The sequence below is a fragment of the Pieris napi genome, chromosome 21 (assembly GCF_905475465.1).
Source record: "Pieris napi chromosome 21, ilPieNapi1.2, whole genome shotgun sequence".
Lineage (NCBI taxonomy): Eukaryota > Metazoa > Arthropoda > Insecta > Lepidoptera > Pieridae > Pieris > Pieris napi.
This window is the reverse complement of record NC_062254.1, coordinates 3,154,749-3,180,579: the sequence shown is the minus strand read 5'-3', so window position 1 is coordinate 3,180,579 and position 25,831 is coordinate 3,154,749. Positions and strand designations below refer to the sequence as shown.

The 25,831-nt window shown below is 34.5% G+C and overlaps 1 protein-coding gene and 1 non-coding gene across 12 annotated transcripts in view; one reads left to right on the top strand and one right to left on the bottom strand.

The window, feature by feature from the left end:
* Positions 1-25,831, top strand: part of LOC125060323 (protocadherin-like wing polarity protein stan) — a 189,922-nt gene that overhangs the window by 82,885 nt on the left and 81,206 nt on the right. The gene's annotated exons all lie outside the window — the stretch shown is intronic.
* LOC125060553 lies at positions 887-976 on the bottom strand. Its single transcript, XR_007118881.1, has one exon. It is a non-coding gene; the product is annotated as a U6atac minor spliceosomal RNA (small nuclear RNA).

The following is a 25,831-nucleotide window of genomic DNA, read 5'->3' as shown; positions in this document are numbered from 1 at the left end:
CGTATATGTCATGTTTGCCTACAAGTGCTTGTCACATTAAAAATTGTATATAGCAACTTTTATCAATTAAAAAAAGTATTTAATATATACCTGTAACATTGCATTACATAATTCTCAATACAAGTCTGAAATCTGCTTCCCGCAGCCCCGGTATACGCCTTGACACTTATTATAACTTAAACGGTACGTTTAAAGTAATAGGATATTATAACTTACAAGGAAACCCCACAGAGTTCGCAACATGAGGAAGTTGATAAAGGCATTAAAATATGCAAGTAACTGCCTCCTGCGCAACCCTGTGTAATTAGGGGAACAAAGCCTGTATAGAAATTTACTTTGGGCATGAAATATTACATTTCATTATCCTCTTACCGATTTAATATCGAGCTTACGTCAATTTAAATATAATTAATTTTATAAACAAAGCGATATTATAAGATTATGTTACGTATATCTAAACAATGGTTTATGGAGAATAATATTTTGACATTCTAGCATATAAATAGTATAGAAAAGTTCAGACTTAGATGGTTTAAAACTAAATTGATTTACGTGTAGTGATATAGCATATATCTTTGCCATAGAACTTTGAGTATGCAATTTCGATACAGTTCAATGTCCAAAGCGCTGAAGTCGAAGAAGAAGTAACTATTGAAGTCGGGATCACAATCGCTATCTATACCTTTAGAGAGATACGGACTACCAGCGCATCATACAGCGTAGTTCAAATCTCTCTCTCTTCAGTGGGTAGCTCATATCTGAGCGTCGTGGTCAGCAAGGATAGATCTGGGGTCAACAATCTTTTTTTTTTTTATACGAGGTGAAAATGCGCTTACGCAGGCCCGCATCAAGGATGTCGAGCTTGACGCGGGGACTGTGGGGCTGGGTAAAAATGTGGTCAAGTTGTGCCTTAACCATTTTATGTGTTCCATCCTTGTCAAGGGGAGTGCTAACCGTCTCTCCTTTCAATAGACACAAAAGGAATGTTGAATTACTTAACCACTTGTAATTGCCACTCTCGGCCTAGAGCGTATTGCTACGTTCTAAACCTACACAGGAATCTCTATAGTTGGGTGCCCACTGCACACTATAGAAACTCAACCGTGCCCGCCATGTACGGTTTAAGCACTCGCCCGGTACCGTACAACCCTACCAAAGGCCGAGAATAAATATAAATTTACCGGGTTCGATTCCCGGTTCGAGGGAACCGGGAATCGAACCCGGTACCCCACACCCACCACGGCCACATACAAAGACCGTTTGGCTATGAGGCCCTTCGGGTGAACAATCTGTTTCAACCGCTTTCAACGCCTCTCTTATAACAGTGTATAGTTTTGAGGGCGATGATTCTTTCACTTGATCGATCTGGTTGTGAATGGCCACGTAATTCAAATAGGTTTGTAATAATAATATCACGGTGTAAAACTTCACACTAACATACATTATATTTACAAGAACGGACCTAGTTTGAAAGTCAACAAACAAAACGTCTAGTAGATCCTTTATATTACAATAAAAGAAACCTTCCGTAATTCCTTATTAAATGTGTTCTGTTTAGGAAAAGCACAAATTAACTCGTTACTTTAATTAAGAATTGTCCCTTGCCTTTTGCGGTTTCCTTTACATTGTATTCCGCGTGGTAAATACATTCGTATTGTCAAGCAAGCAATATGTTAATTATTGTTGTAAAAATATTATTTAAAATAAAGGATTGATTTCTCCTCCTACACTGGAAGGAATTACCAAAAAAACGCGTAATAAATATCGGTAAACATGATCAAAATAGTTTCAGCCTCGAGGCGTTACTACAGTATATCCCTAATGAAGCTGTAAAACATTATTATAAATAATATATGTTGGAAACGATGGTTTTTGTAATGATTTAAAACGTTGACCAAATTAAATCTCTCGCATAGCGGTTACGGTAGATGTCGACACTGACAGGTCAACGTAAGTCAGAGACTATTTATATTTATTTCCAATACACAAATATACAGTATTTACAATATCCTCAACCTATTTAGTAATAATAATAATAATTAAAAGTTGATAAATAAAAAATTCTTAAGTTCGGTCCCTGTGGCAGTGTACTTTTAATTCTGGCACCATTTCTTCGAATATTCCTGGCAATAGTTCTTCGTTGAGCGAAGAAAGCACCAGCTCTGGGATCACTGGTACTATCTCACCGGCAAATTATATCTTTAAATAGCGTCTGTGCACTTGGTTAGTCGGTGATTAAAATAGTATTCTAGCCAATCCCCTTGTCAGTCATCAGGATGGTTACTAAAATAGAGCGACGCCTGAGGGATAGAGGTTCGAGCAGGTAAAAACTGTTTTTTATTATATAAGTCTGATCTATCGATAAATCATTCGTGAATTGTGTAATTTGAGTATCTATGTGTAGCGACTGGCAGCGAGCAATCATCGCTGGTAGTTTTGGTCAGTTGAACGTGTTTAACGCTCAATTAACTATTTCGGTACAGGCGATGACAAAATTCACAATTCTAACTTTATTAACGAAATTGTGTTATTAATGCAGGTAATATTTAATCAAAAAGTGTATTTCCGTTTTAAACGGAATATATATTTCGTTTGAAAGTTAATCCTTTCTGTTACTAAACATATTTTATTTACGTTAAAACAAACAAAATAACATGTAATTTAGGGGTGAAAAACACTTGAAAGTGACACAAATCATAAATCTATATTTGATTAAATAAGTTAGCAACAATAGGTTTTACTTTGGTTTTAGTTGCTATGGTATTATTAGTTAGTAAACAAAACAAAAACAAAAGAACGTCTATGGTTGGGCATGGACAGCATAATATTATAACTTTAATACATGCATACAGTAGATATATATCAACCGACCTCTCACAAATCATATAATGAAACATAAAGATGAAGGGCGATGAGGGAACATCCTATCAAGGTATATGTTGCATAGTGCAGTGTGGTTAGTTTGTGGCTGCATATACGAGTCATACAAACAAATTACACCAACCCACTTGGCCTGAAATCGATATGAACCTGCCACTAGACACCATTTACTTGCATAACAGCTTTCCGAGCCGTTGGTTAGTGATTATTAACTATGTTTGAGAGTAGGTTAGATTGTGATGTTATAGTAAGTTTAAGTAAAATTATTTGCTTGAGATTCAAATTTAAATAAATCAGAGGGGCTACAACCTCTTTAGTTCTTGGCCTCAGATTTCTGAATCTGTTTCATGATCATTTTTAAATCTAATAGGCAAGTAGGTGATCAGCCTTCAGTGCCTGACACACGCCGTCGACTTTTTTGGGTCTAAGACATGTCGGTTTCCTCACGATGTTTTCCTTCATCGTTCGAGCAAATGTTAAATGCGCACATGGAAAGAAAGTCCATTGGTGCACAGCCGGGGATTGAACCTACGACCTCAGGTATGAGAGTCGCACGCTGAAGCCACTAGGCCAACACTGGTCAGAGATTCAAATTTTTAAGGTTATAATAAATATTTACCTTACTATAAATAAATATAATATAAGGGACTGTCATGGTTGCAGTTCTTTACAGTTTCCTTGTTTTGACAAAGAAATTGTTATTGTAACTTGGCGAAAAGAGTGGCTGGGAGTTTCTTGTCAGTTCATCTCGCCCGGTCTACTCCCTTGATTTGGAAACTGCAATTTAGAACCTTCCAATTTTGTTATATGCGTTCATAAGTGTACTGTGTAGTTAAATAATTGTAGTATAGAAAATTATGTCAGTATAATATTATCGCTCTCTCTCTCTATCGTGGATTTATCGATAGAAGAATAAAATTGACCAAGTTATAAATAAATATACATATATTATCCGGTCACCCACACAATAAGGATCCTAGTGTAGGGGCCAGTGTCTGTCTGATAGGGTACCATAGAATTGTGTCATTTTTAAATAAATAAATTGTATGAAAAGCATTATGCTTCGGGCGAAATGCACACACTTAAAATGTACCTTATTCCTTTTTTTATAATTATTTTTACTTTTCTTTATTATTATTATTAGTATGTGTGTGTTTCGTTACTGATATGTCTATGTCTAATTACTTTAATAGTTAGTCTAATTAGTTCAATATAATATTTATCATTACCTCTTAAAAGTAAAACTGTATAGGGTTATTACATGTTCTATAGTATGTTACACTTAAAGTTATTGCTAACCTCAAGAACTAATTAGAATTTATGAAATCCGGTCGATTTTCAAAATACACACGTTATTTTAAAGTTTTGAAGTTAGTAGCTTTTATAAAGCTTTTATATTCGTCGTTTTCACCGACAGTACCTGGTTTGTATTCAGTTTCATGGCTCAATAATTAGCTAACATCAAACCTGCCCTGTTTATTCAGGACGCTTTCATTGGTAACAATTTTAATTTAGACTTTCTTTATTTATTCATGATTTTCTATTAATTACTTTTTTTCTCGTTTCAGGTAAGCAATGTGGCTCCATGAATATTATTTATAAGATGACGGTAATAACACTATTAACTAAAAATTGGGTTATAATCAGAAGGATCAAATTCTTAAATGAATTAACTATAGGATGGAAAGTTAAATCCATTATTAACATATTAATCTATTTAGAAATTATTATTACTTATTATTAATAATACGATATTTAAAAGGATTTGTGTTACGCATAAACACAAAATCCATTTAAAAAATCCTTTCGCCATTACAATGGCTACAATATCTTTAGGTATCATATGCTATTTATTCCCATAAAATGACAATTATTTCGAGACGGAAAAAGTACTGAAGAATGTAGATTTTTAACTAATGTGTCGATAATGGTGTACACAATTTAGGGTCTGTTTCACAATGTATGGATAAAGTACCAAATAGCTTTGCAACACATAAATTATTTGGAAGATAAATTGTGCTTTATGACATTCATCGGACTCATAACTTATGATGGACTTTATGTGACGAAAGCGCTATCTGACAGTCGTGAAACGCAACAATAGTGTTTATCCTACCAATAAGTAATAAATAGCTTATTTAGAACATATGTAGAACTTATCCGTACATTGTGAAACAGACCTTAAGGGTTCTAAAGACTTTATATTACAATTATTATACGAATATATTTCTATAAAATAATATGATTATGCGATACATAAAAGGTTTAATGTAACACAAGATTTTTTCTTCAACATAAGAGCGTACTAATTCTGAAAAGGCCGGCAACGCATTGCGAGCCTTCTGCCAATGATTGTCCATGGGCCGGTATTACTTAATATTAGATGAGCCTCCTGCCCGTTTGCCTCCTGTTATATAAAAAAAGAATCTACGTTATCTCGATATTTACAAGAACAAAATCAGCTCACAATTCAATGTGAAATTTATTGATGGGGGCCTCATAGCCTAGCGGTCTTATTAAGTGGCAGCTAGGTGAGGGGTACCGGGTTCGATTCCCGGTTCGAGGGCAAGTTTTAATTTAATTTAAATTTGTTCTCGGCTTTTGAAAGGGTTGTGCGGTACCGGGCGAGTGCCTAAACCGTACATGGAGGACATGATCGAATTTCTACGGCAAAAAGCACCAATGATAAAAATGTCATACTTAACGCTGGCTAATGCACAAACCGGAGCCAGAAAAAAAAAATATTGATTTGGAATCACATACAGGATCAGGATGCGTTCACCGAGTAAACAAAAACACAAATGAGTATTTAAGCTACAACTGTATTAAAAATTGAATAAAACATAAAAAGTTTTTATAACATTTATATTGAATTCTTTAGTTACGTTGAATTTTCTTTTTACTGCAAATAATTTTACTTCAAAGGCACTCATAAGTATACACTATGCGCCAAGTATAAGCTATTTACAAAGCGATATTGCAAATTAAAGGAAGGATTTCAATACCGTCTCGAAAGAAAAAGAAAACAAAAACCGCTCCGTTTCTACAGGAGTCTTATATTAAAATTCACAGCCATTTGAGTCTACACTTTGAGTCTTCACTTGATTTGTAAGTCTTACGACGACTTGTCTAAGGTTAAAGGACTTCCGCAATCGTTCATTAAGAAGGTCCTAGCTATTTCCTAGCTTGTATTGCCCTCATAGAAAAAGAAAACAAAAAGTGCTCTTCTGTTCGTCGCTGACATTTCGATATTATTTCTAACGCTGATTAGAATCAACTGTTAGAAATGTTTCATTTAATAATCTGTGGAGTAATTGTTAATTTTTGAAGTTATACTTCTTTAGGCGCGTTATGAAAAATTGATGAGAGGGAAATTTTACGATGCGCGCGCACCTGAGACACAAAGTTGTCAGTGTGATTATAGCGTGCGCGAGCGAGATGGGACTAAGACAATCTACAAGTAAAAAGAAATAGAATATGTGTGAAGTTAGCAGCTATGCCAAGAATTTTGAATGACCATAATGTCATTTACCTTTTAAACAAATAAAGTAGTTTTAATTATTTTATCAAAGAAATTTAGCAATGCTTTTTCACAAAGACCTATTGGTACTTAGTTAAAAGGTTATGAAACATACCAAGTTATGAAATTGAATTAATAATATAATAAAGTAATAAATAATAATAATAATAATTGTTATTAATATTAATTCATAATTGAATAATATACCAAATATTAAATATTATTAAATTGTTTACGTTAAATATTAATAATTTATATTTTTTTTAAATAAAGAAAGCCAAAGAAGTATGTATTCTTACGCGCGTACATAAGTACACGCACCCTTTTTTTGGTTCGTAAGACTCTTTTCCTTAATTTTAAAATAATTTCGTATTGGTTACCGTTTTAATTAAAGACAATAGACGAAAGTGTGTTTTAATTTAGAGAGTGCAATTCGATTGATGATTTTATGAATTTTATCAATGCTTACAATTTACGATATCAATAGAATTACTAACGATATCATAAATTTAGAATAAAGTTACTATTCGGTAACTTAAGTTTTCTCGCAAGAAGTTTTTGCTTTTAGACTTCGATTATCCGCACACATAAAATCATTCGTTCAAACAATTTTATTACTGAGCGGCATTAGCAGTTAAATCCTGTACGAACGTGTTTTAATAAGTTCACTATACAATTGAGAGCTAAGTTGCACTGTTTTCTTAAGTATACACTTATACTTAATATAAAATCAACTGTAAATTAAAAATATAAGAATAGTACAGGCTTTAATCCAATTTCATGCAAATTGGTATACACAGACTTCGGTAAGCAAACGGAATGACATACGCCCAGCTATAAACGTAAGGGTACATGAAGCATTTGCATTTTTATCGAGCGAAATATACTTAATAAGGAAGTTCACATAAATTGATTTCAACGTTTTATCTTAATTCAGAGTTATGGTATATTGTCTGTGGCTATTAACGTAAAAGTTCAATCGACAAAAAGGAAATGTACTAATATATTATTAAAACTTAAAAAACTAATGACTTAATGTTCTAAAACCCCTAGATGGGACAGGGCGTCTACTGTGAGTCTCCATCGACTTTGGTCTTGAGCCTCGTATTTTAAGTCCTCGCTCCAAGTCTTTCAGACTCTCTTTGCCTCATCTGCAACTGTATGACGCGGACGCCACGTTTGCTTTGGACTGGTACAGCCACCCTTCCGCTGTCATTATAAACCAACGTCAAATAAACTAATAAGGTTTCTTATTTCACGTTAGGTAATAAGACAATTAAATGTGATATTGATTTCTTTACAGCAAACGCCTTCACCATGCGTTTTTGAAGCCGTTTTAAAGTTGACTAATAACGTTTAAAAAATTCGCTCAATTAATTTATAAATACACTAGCGACCCGCCCCGGCTTCGCACGGGTGCAATGCTGATACTAAATACACTACAGAAAAACTGTGCGGCCGGCCGGTACCGCCGCAAACGCTACGTCCCGCAATTTTTAAATCTGTAATATCTTCGAAAATATTCACTTAAATCATACGGTGTAAAGGGCCATATAGATCTATATTAAATGAACAATGTATTCAAGGTATTTAATTGGTTAAGGATTAATGCTGTATTGGTTAAAATCGCTTCGAAAATTAGCCATTATTTTTGGCGTAAAAAGTAAATGACAAAAAAAAGTTATTGTGGGTTATCCCTAAGAGATAGACATATACCATCACGGACTTTTCTGTAGACCTTTTCAATGTGTACAATACTTAGTACATTATTTTGATAAAACTCGTAGGGTTCAGCCTGCGTTTGCAATGTAAGCGGAAAAATTGTAATTATTTACGACATCACATTAGAAACCTCAAAAATAACAGTACTTCTCCACTATTTAATGGATGTTATTATTCATATAAACCTTCCTCTTGAATCACTCTATCTATTAAAAAAAACCGCATCAAAATCCGTTGTGTAGTTTCAAAGATTTAAGCATACAAAGGGAAATAGGGACAGAGAAAGCGACTTTGTTTTATACTATGTAGTGATTTATACAATTTTAATTAACGTAATAATTTAAATGAGTTATTTAACAAGATTATTTTTGTCACTAATTTTTTCAACCGTATAGTAATATCTGTACATGAACTAAAGTGTATATCGAAATATATAGATTGTGTAAAAATATATAAATAACTCATATTTTGGGACCATAAACAAAAAAATTACGCACCAATTCGCAAGACATAAGCTAATAATAGATTGGTCATAAACAAGAAGCCCCAAGTAGGTACAAGTTTCCCAAACAGGTACCAGCGAATCCTTTTAAGGGTCAATTGACGAATACCTTCCCATATAATATGCGGGCTCTAACAGCAGGATATGCTAATAAATGGCTAAGACCCAAATTACCTAATTGACATCTTCAAACTGACGTTCACTTTGTGTATCATGTTACGTGTAATATAGACGTCTTGAATTACCACATGATTAGGGAATAGTATACTGTGAGTCAGTGAGGTTATATTTGGAAATCCCTACAAGGTATGTTTGCTTAATTAATATGAAAATATTTTTAATGGTTCGAGTCAGTATAAAGGATTGAGAAGTTATCTGACCTGTTGTCTTATAAAAGCATAATATAGTGATAGAACAAATTATTAAGGTTTTTTTTTGTTACGTTGTAACTGTTCACCTTATTACTAAAGATGCGATAAGTAAGCAATTATTACCAAGTACTGAAAAATATAAAAATGTTTTCCCATTTGAGGGCAATATTTAAAACTAATATTTCATAAATATTTTTCCTTGTTACAGCATCAACTCATATTCAAACCTATCTTAGGTTAAGATCTGTATTTTGTTCATTAGTGTAGATTCAATAAGTAAGAAAACCAGTATAAAAGATAGACATTCGTTATTTATTTTGTATGAAAATATTTCCAAGTACCGAATTTTTTTATATTTTTTATTATTGGACAATTCACACCAATTGACCTAGTCCCATGTTAAGCTGGTGAAGCTTGTGTTATGGGGACTAGGCAACGGATATACATACATATTATAGATAGATAGACATATAAATACATATTTAAACACCCAAGACCTAAGCACAACACCAAATGCTCATCACATCGATGTTTGTCTCAGCCGGGGATCGAACCCAGGACCCATGGATTCGCAGTCAGTGATACTAACCACTAGACCAAAAATGCTGAAATACTTCTCCATTTCAGGACAATGTTCATCCCTAACCTTTCATAAATAATACAGATTATAAATTCAAACGAAAACCATAGCGAAATGTGATAAACGATTTGAAAGTTTTCCGAAACTTAGAATTAACTACCGAATAATAAAACAACTGAATATCAATAACAAACTGTCCATTAAATGTTTGAGCTGGTGTTAAATTTGCGAAGCACTAACGCTGTTTACAACGCAATAAAGTGATAAGTTCGGCGCGCCATCCCATAATGTCAGATATTTTATGTAAACTGTCTGGGTACAATTTACATAACGGCAGGTCTGCAATACGTTATCTATGGAACTTGAATTTAGAAGATAGGGATCTAAAAAGGGATATTTTTAGAATTTCTTAAAATTATTATAACCTTTTTGAGTAATGTGACTGAATTGTTATGAAGACATATATTTTTTTATAGAACAGAGGACAAAAGGCTCACCTGATGTTAAGTGATACCGCCGCCCATGGACACTATCAAGGCCAGAGGGCTCACGAGTGTTGCCGGTCTTTTAAGAATTGATACGCTCTTTTCTTGAAGGACCCTAAGTCGAATTGTTTCGGAAATACTTCAGTGGGCAGCTGGTTCCACATCGTGGCGGTGCACGGTGGGGCTTAAAAACGCTCAGTTGCTTTAAAACGTTAATTGCTTGGTTGTTAGGATATTTATTCATTCAATAAAAAATCCAGTTATAATTATATAAGTCGCTTTAAGCTTCAGAGATAGAAATAAACATAAAAGTAACAGTAGAAAACTAAAATAAACAGAACAAATAATAGGTATAAACACTTGAAAATATAAACACTGAAATTAAGATATACAAGGAAAACTTATAACAATGATTTTAATAAGCACGAAAAATGAATGTATGTTTGACGGTTCCAATATAATCAACGGCCATTCTGGGAAATTCAAACTTAACCAAGTAACTTAACAACTTGTAAACTTACACATGTAATTTTATCACCTCAGTATTTTCATGTACTTTCTTATACAATTAAGTTTAGCATTACGGGAAACATTTCCGAACCAATTTGACGACTCATTGGTCTAGTGGTTAGTACCCCTGACTGCGAATCCATGGGTCCCGGGTTCGATCCCCGGCTGAGGCGAACATCGATGTGATGAGCATTTGGTGTTGTTCTTAGGTCTTGGGTGTTTAAATATGTATTCATATGTATATCTATCTATAATATGTATGTATATCCGTTGCCTAGTACGCATAACACAAGCTTCACCAGCTTAGCATGGGACTAGGTCAATTGGTGTGAATTGTCTTTAAAAAAAAAAAACCAAATGGGGTCAGAAATCCACACCAGTTTTTTGAGCCTTTTGTCCAATTTTCCTATAAGAATCAATGTTTACGGAGATATAGGCGGTCTCGCTAATAAAGTTTTTTACCATCTAACCCGGCTGTAATAGCTACAATGAAAAGTTCCATACCAGCCGAGGCTACCAATTCAATAACCCTAATTAAAATCGCAATTATTTGCACAAATATACTTTTGTTAAAAAATCCATATTGCAAGTTGTATTTACGCTAATATAAATAGGGATATATACGTGTTTATACTGGAGTATAGAAAAATCTAATTCAATATTTATTTCTGTCTTACTTTATATAGGTATATAAAGGTATATACACCCTTACACAACCCTCTAATGAAACAAACAGACAAGTTTACCAATAAACTATTAATGTCCCCTGTGTTACGTGTCTCATCGTAATTGAGATTTGTCGGATATATATACGTACTATATTTGTATAGGAATGTTGAGGCGGTAGATTTTAGTAAAATATTGTAATTGCACGTTTATTTATGACTTATTAAATAAATCAGTGGCGCTACAACCTTTTTAGGTCTGGGCCTCAGATTTCTGTATCTGTTTCATGATCATTTGTCACTTTAATAGGCAAGTAGATGATCAAACTCCTGTTCCTGAGACACGCCGTCGTCTTTGTGGGCCGGTTTCCTCACGATGTTTTTCTTCACCGTTCGACCGAATGTTAAATGCGCACATAGAAAGTCCATTGGTGCACAGCCGGGGATCGAACCTACGACCTCAGGGATGGAAGTCGCACGCTGAAGCCACTAACCCAACACTGCTGCTGCTTATTTAGAACTTACCTACGATAATAATAGGTCCTTACATATGAAATTGGCGTTTTGTATGGGAGGAATAAAAAGTAGATTATTTAAATAGAATGTATTTAATTAATCAAAGTATGTACGTTTGTTATCTATGATTGATTTGTTCCTGTTAGAATGTTTTTATTTGTAAAAGGATCAATGAACTATCTATAAGATGACAAAAGTGTATAGATAGCAATGGTACATACTTTGCTTAATTAAATATATTATATTTAAAAAATCTCCTTTTTGTTTCTCCCATACAAAACGCCAATTCGAAATGTAAGGACCTAATATAATCTGATCTATGTACATAAATAATAATAACGTCTGCTAAAGAATTCAAAAGTTCAATGTAACGAAAGCTCCGAAACTCTTTAAATCAGACGCATCTTTTTCAGAAACACACAACTATCCAGACCCCCTCTTGTCGTATTGTCAACGCGTCACAGATCTTGTGTCTATACTCTATACTCTATAGTATTATACTGGTCTGCCGTCTTATTACAGTAACGATAAAATTGTACAATTATTTACAAAATAATATAGATTTTAATTAGACGTACGAAATAGTTTTAGTATTCGAAATATAAACAAAGCTGCCCATAAATAATGATATATTTGTTGTTTTTTTATGTATGGTCGGCCGAATTTTTAATAACTAAGTATCCTATATGTAATGATAATGAGAGAAGAATTAGCTTCTTAAAACTTTTTTTCTGCGTTCATTTGCAATTAGCCCTAAGGCTATGAGCATATCTGGTCTGTGGTGCTGTCGTGTGGAGTGGTTTCCCATTGGAAGCATCTACTCATCTACTGCCTAAAGCTAGCCGGTCTTCTAACTATAACTCTCGTCACCATATGGTGACGTTTTACTCATCTCACAAACTGTTCTATGGTGAGATGGCAAGCCAGTTCGTTCGGGTGACAGATTGAACGCTCTTTGTATTTAGCTGCCAGTCTCCGGATTTCCTCTTTGATTGTTCGCATTTCAACTTGTTAGTGAACTTCGTCGTTGGTTATGTACTATGGTACTTTGAAATTGCTCTTAGGATCTTGTTCTGTTGTTAAGCTTCTAAAATAAATAAAATCTTAATCAATACCTGTTCCTCATTATTATTTAGAATTCATCAGTAAATAACATTTCATGATAAAATTCTATCAGAAGCTTGAAAGATGAAAATGACAGCATTAACATTCTATATCTATTAAACATTTGAAGTTTATGAATGAGGTAACAATTACAAGTTGCGACTATTAGCAAATTGTGCGATTACTAGCTTTACTTCGTAATACTGCAGGGTATAGACTACAGACTACAGACTACAAACGTACCTAATCCGGATGTCACGTGACGTCATGTTACGTAAGCCGTCAGTAACAAAGCTCTGCTTTAGCGGATGTAGTGTTAATCTCTATACTAGCTTTTAGCTTAGCTCTACGCCTTAAAGCATTCAATTAGAAGCAAAAGGTTTAGGGAAATACATACACATTATACTTCAAGGTGGAATACAAAATACCATCCGTATCACCTCGACGTCCGTCGTGCCACAACTGAGCGTTTCTTAGGGCAGTTTTACCGAACCTATTCGACTTAGGGTCTGTTTCACAATGTATGGATAAAGTACCAAATAGCTATGCAACACATAAATTATTTGGAAGATAAAAGTTCCGAATAAGAAACTTTGCGTTTCACAATCATATTTTATCCGGCACATAACTATCCGACACATAAAGAAGATTGTGGTAGCAACACCAAATTCGTATGTTCCGTTTTTTTGTTACGAACAAATAAAGTTACAAAATTCTATAGAAAAACATAGAACCTTAACCTTTTTGTTGGTCATTTAATATTACTTGTAATGAAACGGGCTGTCATTTTCACATGGTATTTTTGTTTGTTAGGTTATTGAGTATTTTAGTACATATTTTAGTTCGGCTTGACCTTTCCGTTGTTTTTGTGATTCGAGGTTGATTCTTTAACTTAAAAAAATGTCTACGCAAAAACGTGAAAGAAGCGTCAATTTCAGCCGGGAAGAAGTTGAGCTTCTAACTTCGCTTGTAGCTGACCATAAAAATATATTAGAAAATAAAAAAAGTGATTCAGTCACCTGGCAGGAGAAAGAGCAGTGCTGGAAGACGCTAGAGGCGCTGTTTAATAGCACAAGTGGGGTAAACTTTCGCAGCGCTAAAACTTTAAAAGCTAAATATGAAGGCTTAAAGAGGGCTACAAGAAAAAAGTCTGCCTTGATACATGCTGAAACATATCGTACAGGAGGTGGCCCTATTGCTGCTACTCCTCTTACCCCTATCGAGGAAAAAGTCAAAGACATGATATTGTTGTCTGTCGAAGGAATTGAAAGTCAATTTGACTCCGATCGCATTGGTAAGATATACAATACAAATTACTTTATTTTCTCTCACAAATGAAACAATATTACATACGTATATGATATAATTTTAGAAAGAGAATCTATCCATTCAGTTGAGGCAGACGTTTGTACACAGAAGGAAGATTCTGATGAGGAGCAACCTCCAAAAAGAAAAATAAGTAAGTAATGCTTCTAATTGTTATGCCTCAGAGTTGTTGGTAAGTTAGTCGGACTTTAAATTTTATGTTTGACTTCAGGTGAATGTGGTAGTGCTACGCCCAAAAAATTGGCAATTGAGAAGTGGACCAACTGGAAGCCAAAATCTCTACGTTCCAAAAAACATCCCGCTTTATGTAAGTTATTTGTATTAAAGTAGATTTATTTCATTATTAGGTTTTGCCTATAGTCACCACGCTATATCTAAAACTCGCGGATAATCCCTAAGTCACTTTCATCGACACCCACAAGCAAATATTGGGTGGTACTACTCGTCTTTGCTGCCACCACACGGCTAACCAATCAATCTATTTTCAGCTACTCCGAAGATGAAAAGGCCATTCGAAAAAGTTGCTGATTCAAAATTAGAGATTGCGGATCTGCAAAAGAAGATTCTGGAGGAAGAGTTTCTAAATAAGAGAAAGCAATGGGCATTTGAAGAGGAAGAAAGAGAGCATAAAAGAGAATTATGGGTCATAGAAAAAAATATATTGTTAAATAAATTAGAAAAATAATAGATTTTGTGCCTGGAGCGAGGACATCCTCGTAATAATTACAACCTCTTAACAATACATATTGTAATAAAAATTTGTATTTTTATTTAAATAAAAGCATTGAATTTTTATTTAATATATCTAAAAAATTTTGTAGTTTATAAAATATTATAGTAATAAAGCAAAATAATCACTTATAAGATTAGATGTCAATTGCGCTTTGATCAATATCATCAGCTGGTTCATCTACTTGTTGCAGTAGTTCAAAATGTTCATCTCGCATATCAATAGCAATATTGTGCAACACTGCACATGCCACTATCACGGCTTGTACACGAGATACATGAAGCAAAACCTTTTTTGACAAAATGGTTCCCCATTTTTCCAAACACCATAATATGTCCTTTCCACCACATTCCTGCTTCGTATTTGAGATTCGTTATAAAGATGTTCTGCTGGAGTCCTGGGGTTTTGGAGTGGAGTTAGTAGGTATGAAGTATTTTCATAGCCTTTATCACCAACAATCAAATTCCAAATTCCAGGTTTCCAAATTCTCCATTTATCAGTCTTTGTTTTAGGAATGAATTGTTGAAAATTGTTTGGTCATGTGCTGCTCCTTTGCTGACACCAGAGAAATCACCGACTACTGTGAGAAAACTTCCTGTTGCATAATATCTCAAAGTCAATAGTAGACGAGTAATCGGCATTAACATGATTTCTGAAACAGATTAGATTTGGTACATAACGAATTCGTTGGTTAGGTAAATAGGTTCCTATTCCTACTTATTTTGTCTAGCCCCGGAAAACCAGACACAATAGAAAATCGTAGGTAGCTTAACCAATCATTGCGGGTTGTATGTAGGTATGTAGGTACTTACCTTTCTGTAGGGGCAGAAATTGTTTCTTCGATCATTGAATAAACAAACATCACGGCTTCTTTAGTAAGTCTGAACCGTGTCCTAAAGTCCGTTTCGTCCAATGTCTCCATATAGTTAGTTCTATTCTGAAATACAGGATTCCTGCGCGGTGTTGTGATGCGATCAAAGTATTCATCAAACTCATCTTCAAGAGTTTCAAAAACTTCCATCATATTATTGAATCACAACGTTTTCTTGTCTGACATCAGTCAAACACACTTATGTTTCAGATAAATTGTGCTATTTGCCACTTCATCGGACTTATAACTTATGATGGACTTTATGTGACGAATAGCGCTATCTGACAGTCGTGAAACGCAACAATAGTGTTTATCCTACCAATAAGTAATAAATAGCTTATTTGGAACTTATGTGGAACTTATCCGGACATTGTGAAACAGACCCTTATGGGGCGTTCCCACGGAGCGTTAATCACGACAGTCAACTACGCTAGTCAACTGTCGTTCGTGACACTCACGAAAGTGTGAATTGATGAAACGTTCACATGGTTGGGGGATTTCGTGCCGTTCACGCTTCGTGTTTCGACTTAGTCATTATCGAAACATCGATATATAAATCTCTATCACGGTATTCCTCCAAACTTGGATCATATAACACCTTTTCCATAGAATATAACTCCAAAAAACGCGTAGTTTCACTGTCGTTAAACTTAATTCCACGTTGTTGTGACGACATCTTGGCTTCACGAACGGTATATCACGACTGAAAATCAAACACGTTTGATCTATCCACGCTTGTGTCGTGCGCCGTTCCTCACGAAAGCAAGTTTAACGCCTATGCGTTCACACAGAAGTGTATTTCACGAAAGCGTGGTTGACTGTCGTGATTAACGCCTCGTGGGAACGCCGCATTAGGGTCCTTCAAGAAAAGAGCGTACCAATTGTTAAAAGGCCGGCTGCGCTTGCGAGCCTTCTGGCAGTGCAAGTGTCTATGGGCGGCGGTATCACTTAACATCAGGTGAGCCTCCTGCCCGTCTGCCTCCTGTAACAACACAAAAAAAAGTTAAATGTATTGAATAATTTTTATTGTTTTTCCCTTTTGTAAACGTTGAACTTTTTTGTGAATATTACGAATTCTATCATTGTCTATATCTTTAGTATAATTATTTGTTATTATATATAATTTTTGTTAGCTGTTACGAAATAAATAAATAAATAGTGATTTAATCAAAGTGTACTTTAGTTACAATGATCAAATACAATATTAACGATTACTTGTTGTATGCCTTGTACGTATAGTGGCAAGATCAAGATAAGGGCGGAAAACCCCAGTTTGTATGGGTTTTTCCTTATTTCAACCTGAAATTTTGTTGTCGTGTATGCGTTAAATGGAAGTAATTAAAATGTATTAATTGTATTAGGAATCATAACTTAAATAAGGCTAGAATGCCTTTATGACATTTTTGATTTAGAATTATAAAGTACCTAGTTAGTAGTTACGGTATTTCGTGTGATTTGTATAAGAATCGATTCCCGGTAGAATGATTATACATTTAGTTCACAAACACCCAAAGGAACGGCTTATAAGTAAAGATATTTTTGTGAGTATATCACACCTATTGAGCAGTGTTGGCCTAGTGGCTTCAGCGTGCGACTCTCATCCCTGAGGTCGTAGGTTCGATCCCCGGCTGTGCACCAATGGGCTTTCTTTGCATTGCACATATTTAACATTCTCTCGAACGGTGAAGGAAAACATCGTGAGCAAACCGACATGTCTTAGAACCAAAAAGTCGACGGCGTGTGTCAGGCACAGAAGCCTGATCACCTACACACAGATTCAGAAATCTGAAGCCCAGACCTAAAGAGGTTGTAGCGCCACTGTTTTTTTTTTTAAATTACACCGATAACCTTCGCACTTGTGAATTCGGTGGTTTTCATATGAGTTTATAAAAATCTTGCAACATGTATCTGTTAATAAAACTTAAAACGAGAATTTTGTCCATGGCAATGTAGATAATATTTATTTTTTTGTTTATTTCCTATTTTACAGTAACTCAATACTAACACAATAGAAAACTTAATAATATACATAAAAATAAATATAACAAAACCTAAACCTTTTTATAACTAATTTTACATAATGCATGTTTGAATTCATAAGTGTGCAACTAAATATATCCGCATATAAAATACTAATATGTTGTGTATGTCGCTTCTGAACACAAGTCTTTGAATTTTACTTATTAGCATTACCAGAATAATGGAACAAGATCCAGTTTGTACTTAATACGCTCCGGATGCGGTCTCCCTTCTCCATATTTCCGGTTAAACCCGATCCAACCCTAAGATATTTGTTCACGGCATTTAACTAATAGGCTTACTTATGTTATTAATGCTTAAGTCTTAGCAGATTTATGAATTAACAGCTGCTAATACTTTAAAACGTAAAATACGGCAGATAATTTGTATCATATTTTTTTTATAACATGTTTACATATGTAACAAAAATATAACCAAACTGAAAATTACGCTTTAAAGTATAAATAACAATATTTCTGGCAGTATTGAGCAGTGTTGGCCTAGTGGCTTCAACATGCGACTCTCATTCCTGAGGTCATAGATTCGATCCCCGGCTGTGCACCAGTGGACTTTCTTTCTATGTGCGCAATTAACATTCGTTCGAACGGTGAAGGAATACATCGTGAGGTAACCGAAATGTCTTAGACCCAAAAAGTCGGCTTGCGTCAGGCACAAAAGGCTGATCACCTAGTTAACAAATGACCATGAAATAGATACAGAAATAGGGCCAGACTTTAAAAGGTTGTAGTGCTACTGATATTTTTGTATTTATACAAGAGACTTAAATTAAATATCATATTATTACGATAACTTTTGGAGGAGAAAGGAGTTATGCCTGGACACAAGACAAAAAAAACGTAACGTTGAATTCTAAACTCGTTTGAAGTCGGTTTTTGTAAGGTGTTTTCATTTTCAAATAGTAATATTTCGTTAAATGTTTTAGATAGTAAATTAGTCTATGTATATGTGGCATTTCATTTCAAATAAATATTTAATTTATTTTGCAAATGGTCTTGTAAGACTTTATTTAACCAGTCCCCGAGTATACATTACAAAATACAAAGTTTACTAGAATTATGGCTTAGTTACCAATTGTATAGTAATTTGTAAAAAACGCAAATTAGTAATAAAAAAAATAGTCTATGCACTGTTTTAACTACAGTAATCATCTGTCTCGTTTCATCACATTATAAACAAAATGTGAGGGAAAGAGACGAATACCTTAGTTATTGAGTGTATAATCTGAATTATTTTGATGAATAAGAGTATGTTCAGTACAAAAATGTTTTGCAATAACTCACCTTGGTAATCGTAATTGCGGAATGCTTTCTTGCAATTCGCATTCTTGCTTAATGAATTTTTGATGACCGTCGTGAGTGTTGAGAATTTGCGATATAAGTACAATAGTTACAAGAATATTTATTGTGTAATTTTATATAGTCTGTGAACGAAAGGTCGTGTACCTCGGTTACCTGCAGCTATCTAAATACAAATTAATTCTTAAAAAAACTCTTTATTCCAAATACACTAACAACTATAATTCAGTAGCCGCATTTCGTCTTATGCCTTGCTATCTTCACCCATCCTGGGACATATCTCCGTGCAAATGTATCCGTCATGTCTTTGCCTGTCTACCTGGTATATGTGATTTGGCCCCACTAAATTCATTCAGTTACGAAGATAGTGGGGAAAAAAAGAGTGGAAGAGAGTTTATTGCCAGTTCTTCTCTTCCGTTCTACGCCCTTGATTTGAGAACTGGCAGTAAATGTAAAATTAGAAGCATTTAATGTATATTTCGTTTTTGACGTTCATGTACACTACATTGTGTTACCTATATGAATAAATGAGTTTTGAGTTTGAGTTTGGCCCATATGTTTTTCAACCTGCCATATGCAGGGCCCATTTCAGCTACCTAGAATATTTCTTAAGGTATTTATCTCTTGTGCAATTCCTAATTCTGTTACTAACAGATATTCAATCTAATTATGATGAGGCTTTTTTTTTAATGAGGTGAAAATGCGCTTACGCAGGCCCGCTTCAAGGATGTCGAGCTGATGCGGGGACTGTGGGGCTGGGTCTACTGGGTCTAGAGAGGTAGCGAGACCCCACCCACTAAAAACACCTCACCTTCACACGCCCTTAATATGGGCCCTAGGGGTTCGCTAAATTATGATGAGGCTAAAAACGCTTTTTTTCATAAAAAACTAAATCAGAATAATTTCACCGTTTTAACTAAAGTATACATCCATCTCTTTTCATCATACTGTAAATACCATAAAACAGAAAGCGACGAAAGAGTACTATCTACACTACTAAAGTGCAATTAGACTGATTTATTTCTTCATAAGACTACAAAACATTTTGGACCAGCACATTCCTTGCATCGGTCACCGACTTTTTTATCCTTAAAAAACACCAATGAATTCTCAATATGTAAAAAGAAAGCCAAAATACAGGCAATCTTAAATAAAAGAAAAGATTGCGTGTAACTAAAACCCAACCGGTTTTATAACAAAATTGGTTTTCAAATTTCAACCCATTTCAATCTATTCAAAACCTTATTTCATTCAATATGAATTCAATATAGTAAAGTATTGGAAGGGCTCGCGTGTATTTTTGGAGCTTTTAATAAACTTGAACATGCATCTTACAAAGTGGCGGAGTTAATATTATCCCCTGGGATTTGATAGGCTTTCGTTATGAGCCCTTTGCGGTTTGAAAGATGCAGACTTCATTTCATTTTATGTGCGGTTCCGGAAAAGTATTAATCCTCTTAGAAGGGTTTCTGTATTATGTGTTTAAACGTCCTTTTAAACTGGAAATATTATGAAGGATGGCATATAGTACTTAATATATATTTATTTCGTAATCCTACAGCTAACATAAATGTTATATATGAAAAAAGGGTGCGCGTGTACTAGTTTAGGTACACACGAAGAAGTGAAACTTCTTTATGACCTTATTTTTCGAAAAATTATCTACTATACAGAGCAACTTTACAGAAATTGGTTAAATAAAGTTAAATTAGATAAAGTTTAACAAAGGCTTTTATTATCATAGACATGAATACAAATAATACAATTATTTAATTTTACCTTATTACTACTAAGATTATTACATAATTTCATTAATTGTAATAGAATTATTACTATCATTGTTATCGTTATTATATATTATTGTTATCAATGGCTTCGAATCAGTTCGAATCGACCGTGGTAGGGACAAGAAAAAGATGCGCGTAACCGAAACATATGATGCGTAACCGAAACATGTGACGGTAAATTTTATTCCAACGCCAAGTTTCACTTCAAAAATATTTGTACTAGAGCTATAGCCAAAGATGAAATACATAATATGTACAAAAGGTTTAATATTTGTAAAGGAAAAAAAAACTATTCAATACATTTAACTAAGTTATACCCAATTTGGCTGTGGCATCAGTAAAATTGAGGGTACGTACGTCAGAGTGTGCTCACGATGCAGGTGATTATGCATTATAAATATTCTTAATACTCCTTTTAAGCATATTCCGTGATAGCTTAACCAAGTCTAAAATATCGGTCGTTGTATGTCCTAGCTGCGCGATACAAAACCGAGTTTTTTGCATATATATTAGAACATAGACTTGAGCGATACGGTCTAAATTATCTAATTACCTTTCTTAATTATTTAAATTTCATACAGATATCTACGTTCATTCTTTGAAAATCAGTTTTAAACCGCCTAGTATACGTTTTAGCTAAATATTATTTCTTATATAGTACTCTGCTCCAATAAAATATTATTTCAAATATACACTATGTGGACTTCAAAAGGTTACAATATTAGCTGCATTACATTTCAACGAATGATTTTAAAACATCGTCAAAGTGCATTTGAACGACGCGGAACTCCCTACTTATTTCAGTTGGAAAGCTTTCAGATTAATTTTTCAATTGAATAATTTCTAAAAAGAATTAATTCGCTAAATACCAGTCAACCGTTAAGTGCTTTATTTAGTTTTGCTTTCGGTTTTTGATCGTAGGTATATAATCTGAATATTTAGAGGAGTTGGACTTTTTGATTGAGCAGTGTTGGCCTAGTGGCTTCAGCGTTTTTGCCGCGCACCACCACTATGTGGAACGAGCTCCCCACTGAAGTATTTCCGAACCAATTCGACTTAGGGTCCTTCAATAAAAGAGCGTATCAATTCTTAAAGGGCTGGCAACTGCAAGCCTTCTGGCACTGTGGGTGTCCATGGGCGGCGGTATCATTTATCATCAGATGAGCCTCTTAATTAAGCTTGAATTGCCTATCTATAACTTTTTTTAAAAGTTTTTATCTTGCAATCAGTCAGCTAGACTATGAGCAGATGTGTTGTGAGCTGTTAGGCGTTCAGAGCAAAATCTCCATCGAGACTGCTCCTCTCTTTCAACCGTGTCTATCAAGACTTACGATTTGTCGCCTTTTAAGCCTATTTATTAGGTCCGGTATGGTTAGTTGCGTGGCAAGCTTATTAGGATGCATTTCTAGCCTTTTTCTGTATTTCATACTCCAGGTCTTGACCTCCTCTTTAACAGTCCTGATTTTGAGGTGCTCATGAATCTCCGATGTTTTTTTAAACCACGGACAGTTTGATATTTGTTTCAAGATGTAATTTTGGACCGTCTGTATGATACTTATGTAAGAGTCACACGCCGAACCCCATAGTTGAATCCCGTATGTCCAAATGCCTATCTATAACTAACTGTCGTTTGTGTCATGTGCATGGGTAAAAACCTTTCAGGCAGAGCTATACTCGCCAAACAGCCCAAGCTTTCAATCCTACAGCGAGCCAATACTTTGTCTTATAACATCGATACATTAGTAATTCAGATGTAAACAGATAGTCATAATTTTTTATTGTAAAGTACGGTTTCGCCATATCTATTAACTTCTTGAACTTACATAATTGGCGTACAGAGAATTTCAAATAGTGAAACTAGTTAGTAAGTGAAAACTTGTGTCTCTGCTGTAATGACGAAACACGATGCAAAGTTTTCTGCGTTTTCGGCTCCATTTTGCAGGCTTTCATTAAAACTTTGTCAGTAGTTTTATTAATAATTTCAAACACTATATACTAAGTTTATTAGTTACAACTTTTTTTAATTGTTATCCTTTTTGTAAGTTTGTTAGAGTCTGGTTAATGAAAGTTGATACTGAAAAAGCAAATTTAAAAAATATCAGCATGGCAGCCCTAAAGTAAAAAGGAAAGTTGGAACAACTCACTTTGATACTTTGACATTCATTTTTATTTTACTAGTGGATGCTTGCAATTTTTAGGCTTATAGGTTTTGTGGACATAAGTTTCATCTAAGTAGATTATTGGCTTGCCTTCTGCACGTTTCGATTCATCATTTCATTGCAATGATACGCAAAAAGCGATGTCTCCATGCAGCTATATAATATCGTTCAATTAATAAAAAATAAAATAAAAATATGTTTATTATGGAACGTAAGATACATGTATCACTTATTCCACGTCATTAAATTTGAAGGCATCCCTACTCATCGGCAAAGAAGACAGAGGGTGTAGGCCGAGAGAAAAAGCCGGCGTAAAAAACTCTCGGTACTCTTTTAAAACAGCAAATCATCAAACAAAACTTATTTATAACAAATATCGCAAATTAATTAGAAGTAGCCTGTCTAGCACTAGTCCCAGGCCCTTTTATCAATTAGATAATCGTTGACTTTATAGTAAGCCTTTTTACACAGCTTTTCTTTAATACATTTCTTAAATTTATTGAAAGGCAGTGATAAAAGAGCTTCTGGGATTTTATTAAAGAAGAGTATCCCTTTCCCCAAAAAAGAATTACTAACTTTAGATAGTCTAGTACGGGGAAATTGCAGCCTGCGTTTGTTCCGTGTATTAACATTGTGCGTATGTTCTATTCTAGTAAACTTATCACTATTTTTGTATACATACATAATATTTTCATAAATATATTGCGAGGGAAAGGTAAGTATATTAATTTCCTTGAATTTATCTCTAAGAGATTCCCTACATTTTAAATTATAGATTGCACGAATAGCCCTCTTCTGCAGGATGAAAATAGTTTCGACATCAGCAGCATGACCCCATAATAATAAGCCATAAGTCATTAAGCTATGAAAGTAACTAAAATAAACAAGTCTAGCTGTATCGACATCAGTTAGAGAGCGAATTTTTTTAACCGCGTAGGCTGCAGAACTAAGTCTCTTCGCCAATCCGTTAATATGAGGGGACCACTGAAGTTTTGAATCCATGGTGATTCCGAGAAATACAGTTGTATCATCCAGATTCAAATCCTCACCGTTTATAATTGGTCTAGTATCCATAATCCTTGAATTTTTTGCACAAAATTTAATGCATTTTGTCTTTTTTGCATTAAGTAGAAGGTTATTCATACTAAACCAATGGACAATCGAAGACAGAGCATTGTTCACATCGTCAAAATTTGTTATTTGTCGTTTGATTTTAAAAATCAAGGACGTGTCATCAGCAAACAAAACTATCTGATGTTTTCTCTCTACCATGAAAGGTAGATCATTTATATAAACAAGAAAGAGGAAAGGGCCAAGAATTGAGCCCTGTGGTACCCCCATATCTACTGCCGACCCAGAGGACCTCTTACCATTCACTTCAACCTTCTGAGTTCTTCCGTGTAAATAGGAAGTCAGAAGATTCAGTGCGGTATTCTTGATGCCATAATGGCGGAGTTTCCCGATTAAGGTCTCGTGTTGGACACAATCAAATGCTTTGGATAAGTCGCAGAAAACACCTAAAGCGTCATGCGACTCCTCCCAAGCCTTAATTATATATCTATATAACTCAACACCGGCATCGGCTGTCGAGCGACCCTTGGTAAAACCGAACTGATTATTATGTAATAATTTGTTTACGTTAAAATGACTTACCAGTTGATTTAATATAATTTTTTCAAATATTTTACTACAAGTAGGTAGTACGGAAATTGGTCTAAAGTTACTGGGGTCGGACATACTACCTGCTTTAAATAATGGAATGACTTTACTATGTTTCATTAGATCCGGAAACTCGCCACTTTTAATACAATTGTTGAAAATTATAGCTAGATGGGGAGCAATTACATCAATTATGCTACTAATTATTTTTACAGAAATACCCCAAAGATCGGTAGTGTTCTTAATATCTATGGTTCTAAATATCCTCACTATATCGTCGGCACCAATGGGTCGGATAATAAAACAAAATAATGAACGTTCATTTTGTTTTTCTTAAATTCATAACCGTTGGCTAATAATCTCAAGACTATCTGTAAAAGAACAATAACATTATCTAAAGTAACTAAAACTAATATGTACTTATTTAAAATAAAAAAATATCAAGACATTTTAACCGTACTAACTTTAGTGTTGTCATATAAAAAGTTTGCAAAAAAATCTAGTATCTACTTTCGTTAGCCAGACTCTATAAGAATCTGCGCGAAATAGAAAGGAATTAATAAATGATTTAAACCAACACTTTTAAAAGACAAATCAGAACAATATTTCAGAAGGTCTCTATGGGATAAAGCAAACATTAACTTATATTTATAGTCCAAATATTTTATTCTATTCAGGGTGAAAATATAGCTAAAATTATTTTCCCTTTCATTGGGTTGATACAAAGTGACATCCATAAATCTGTTCCGCCCTATGAGCCCCGGTACTGTGTCCAGGGATAATCCCGGGAGCAATCCGTCAAGCCTCCACGAAAAATGGACACTTACACTCATAGACATAGATAGTACATATATAACATATTGATCGCGTGGCTGGATGCAGACAAGGCTACGCTGTTACCGTGTCCTGCCCCGGACGATTGCTGGTGGCGCCGTGGGGTTTTAGTGGGTATGCACTGTTGTGCGAGTCCCACATAACCCTTCCCCACCAAGGTCAACCGTGCCGCGGGAGGGTATGCGTAACGCATTTCCCCACGAAAAAAAAATAAAAAATATATATATAACATATGAGTATTTTAAACCAAGTAGCTAGTAAGGAGATTCTCAATT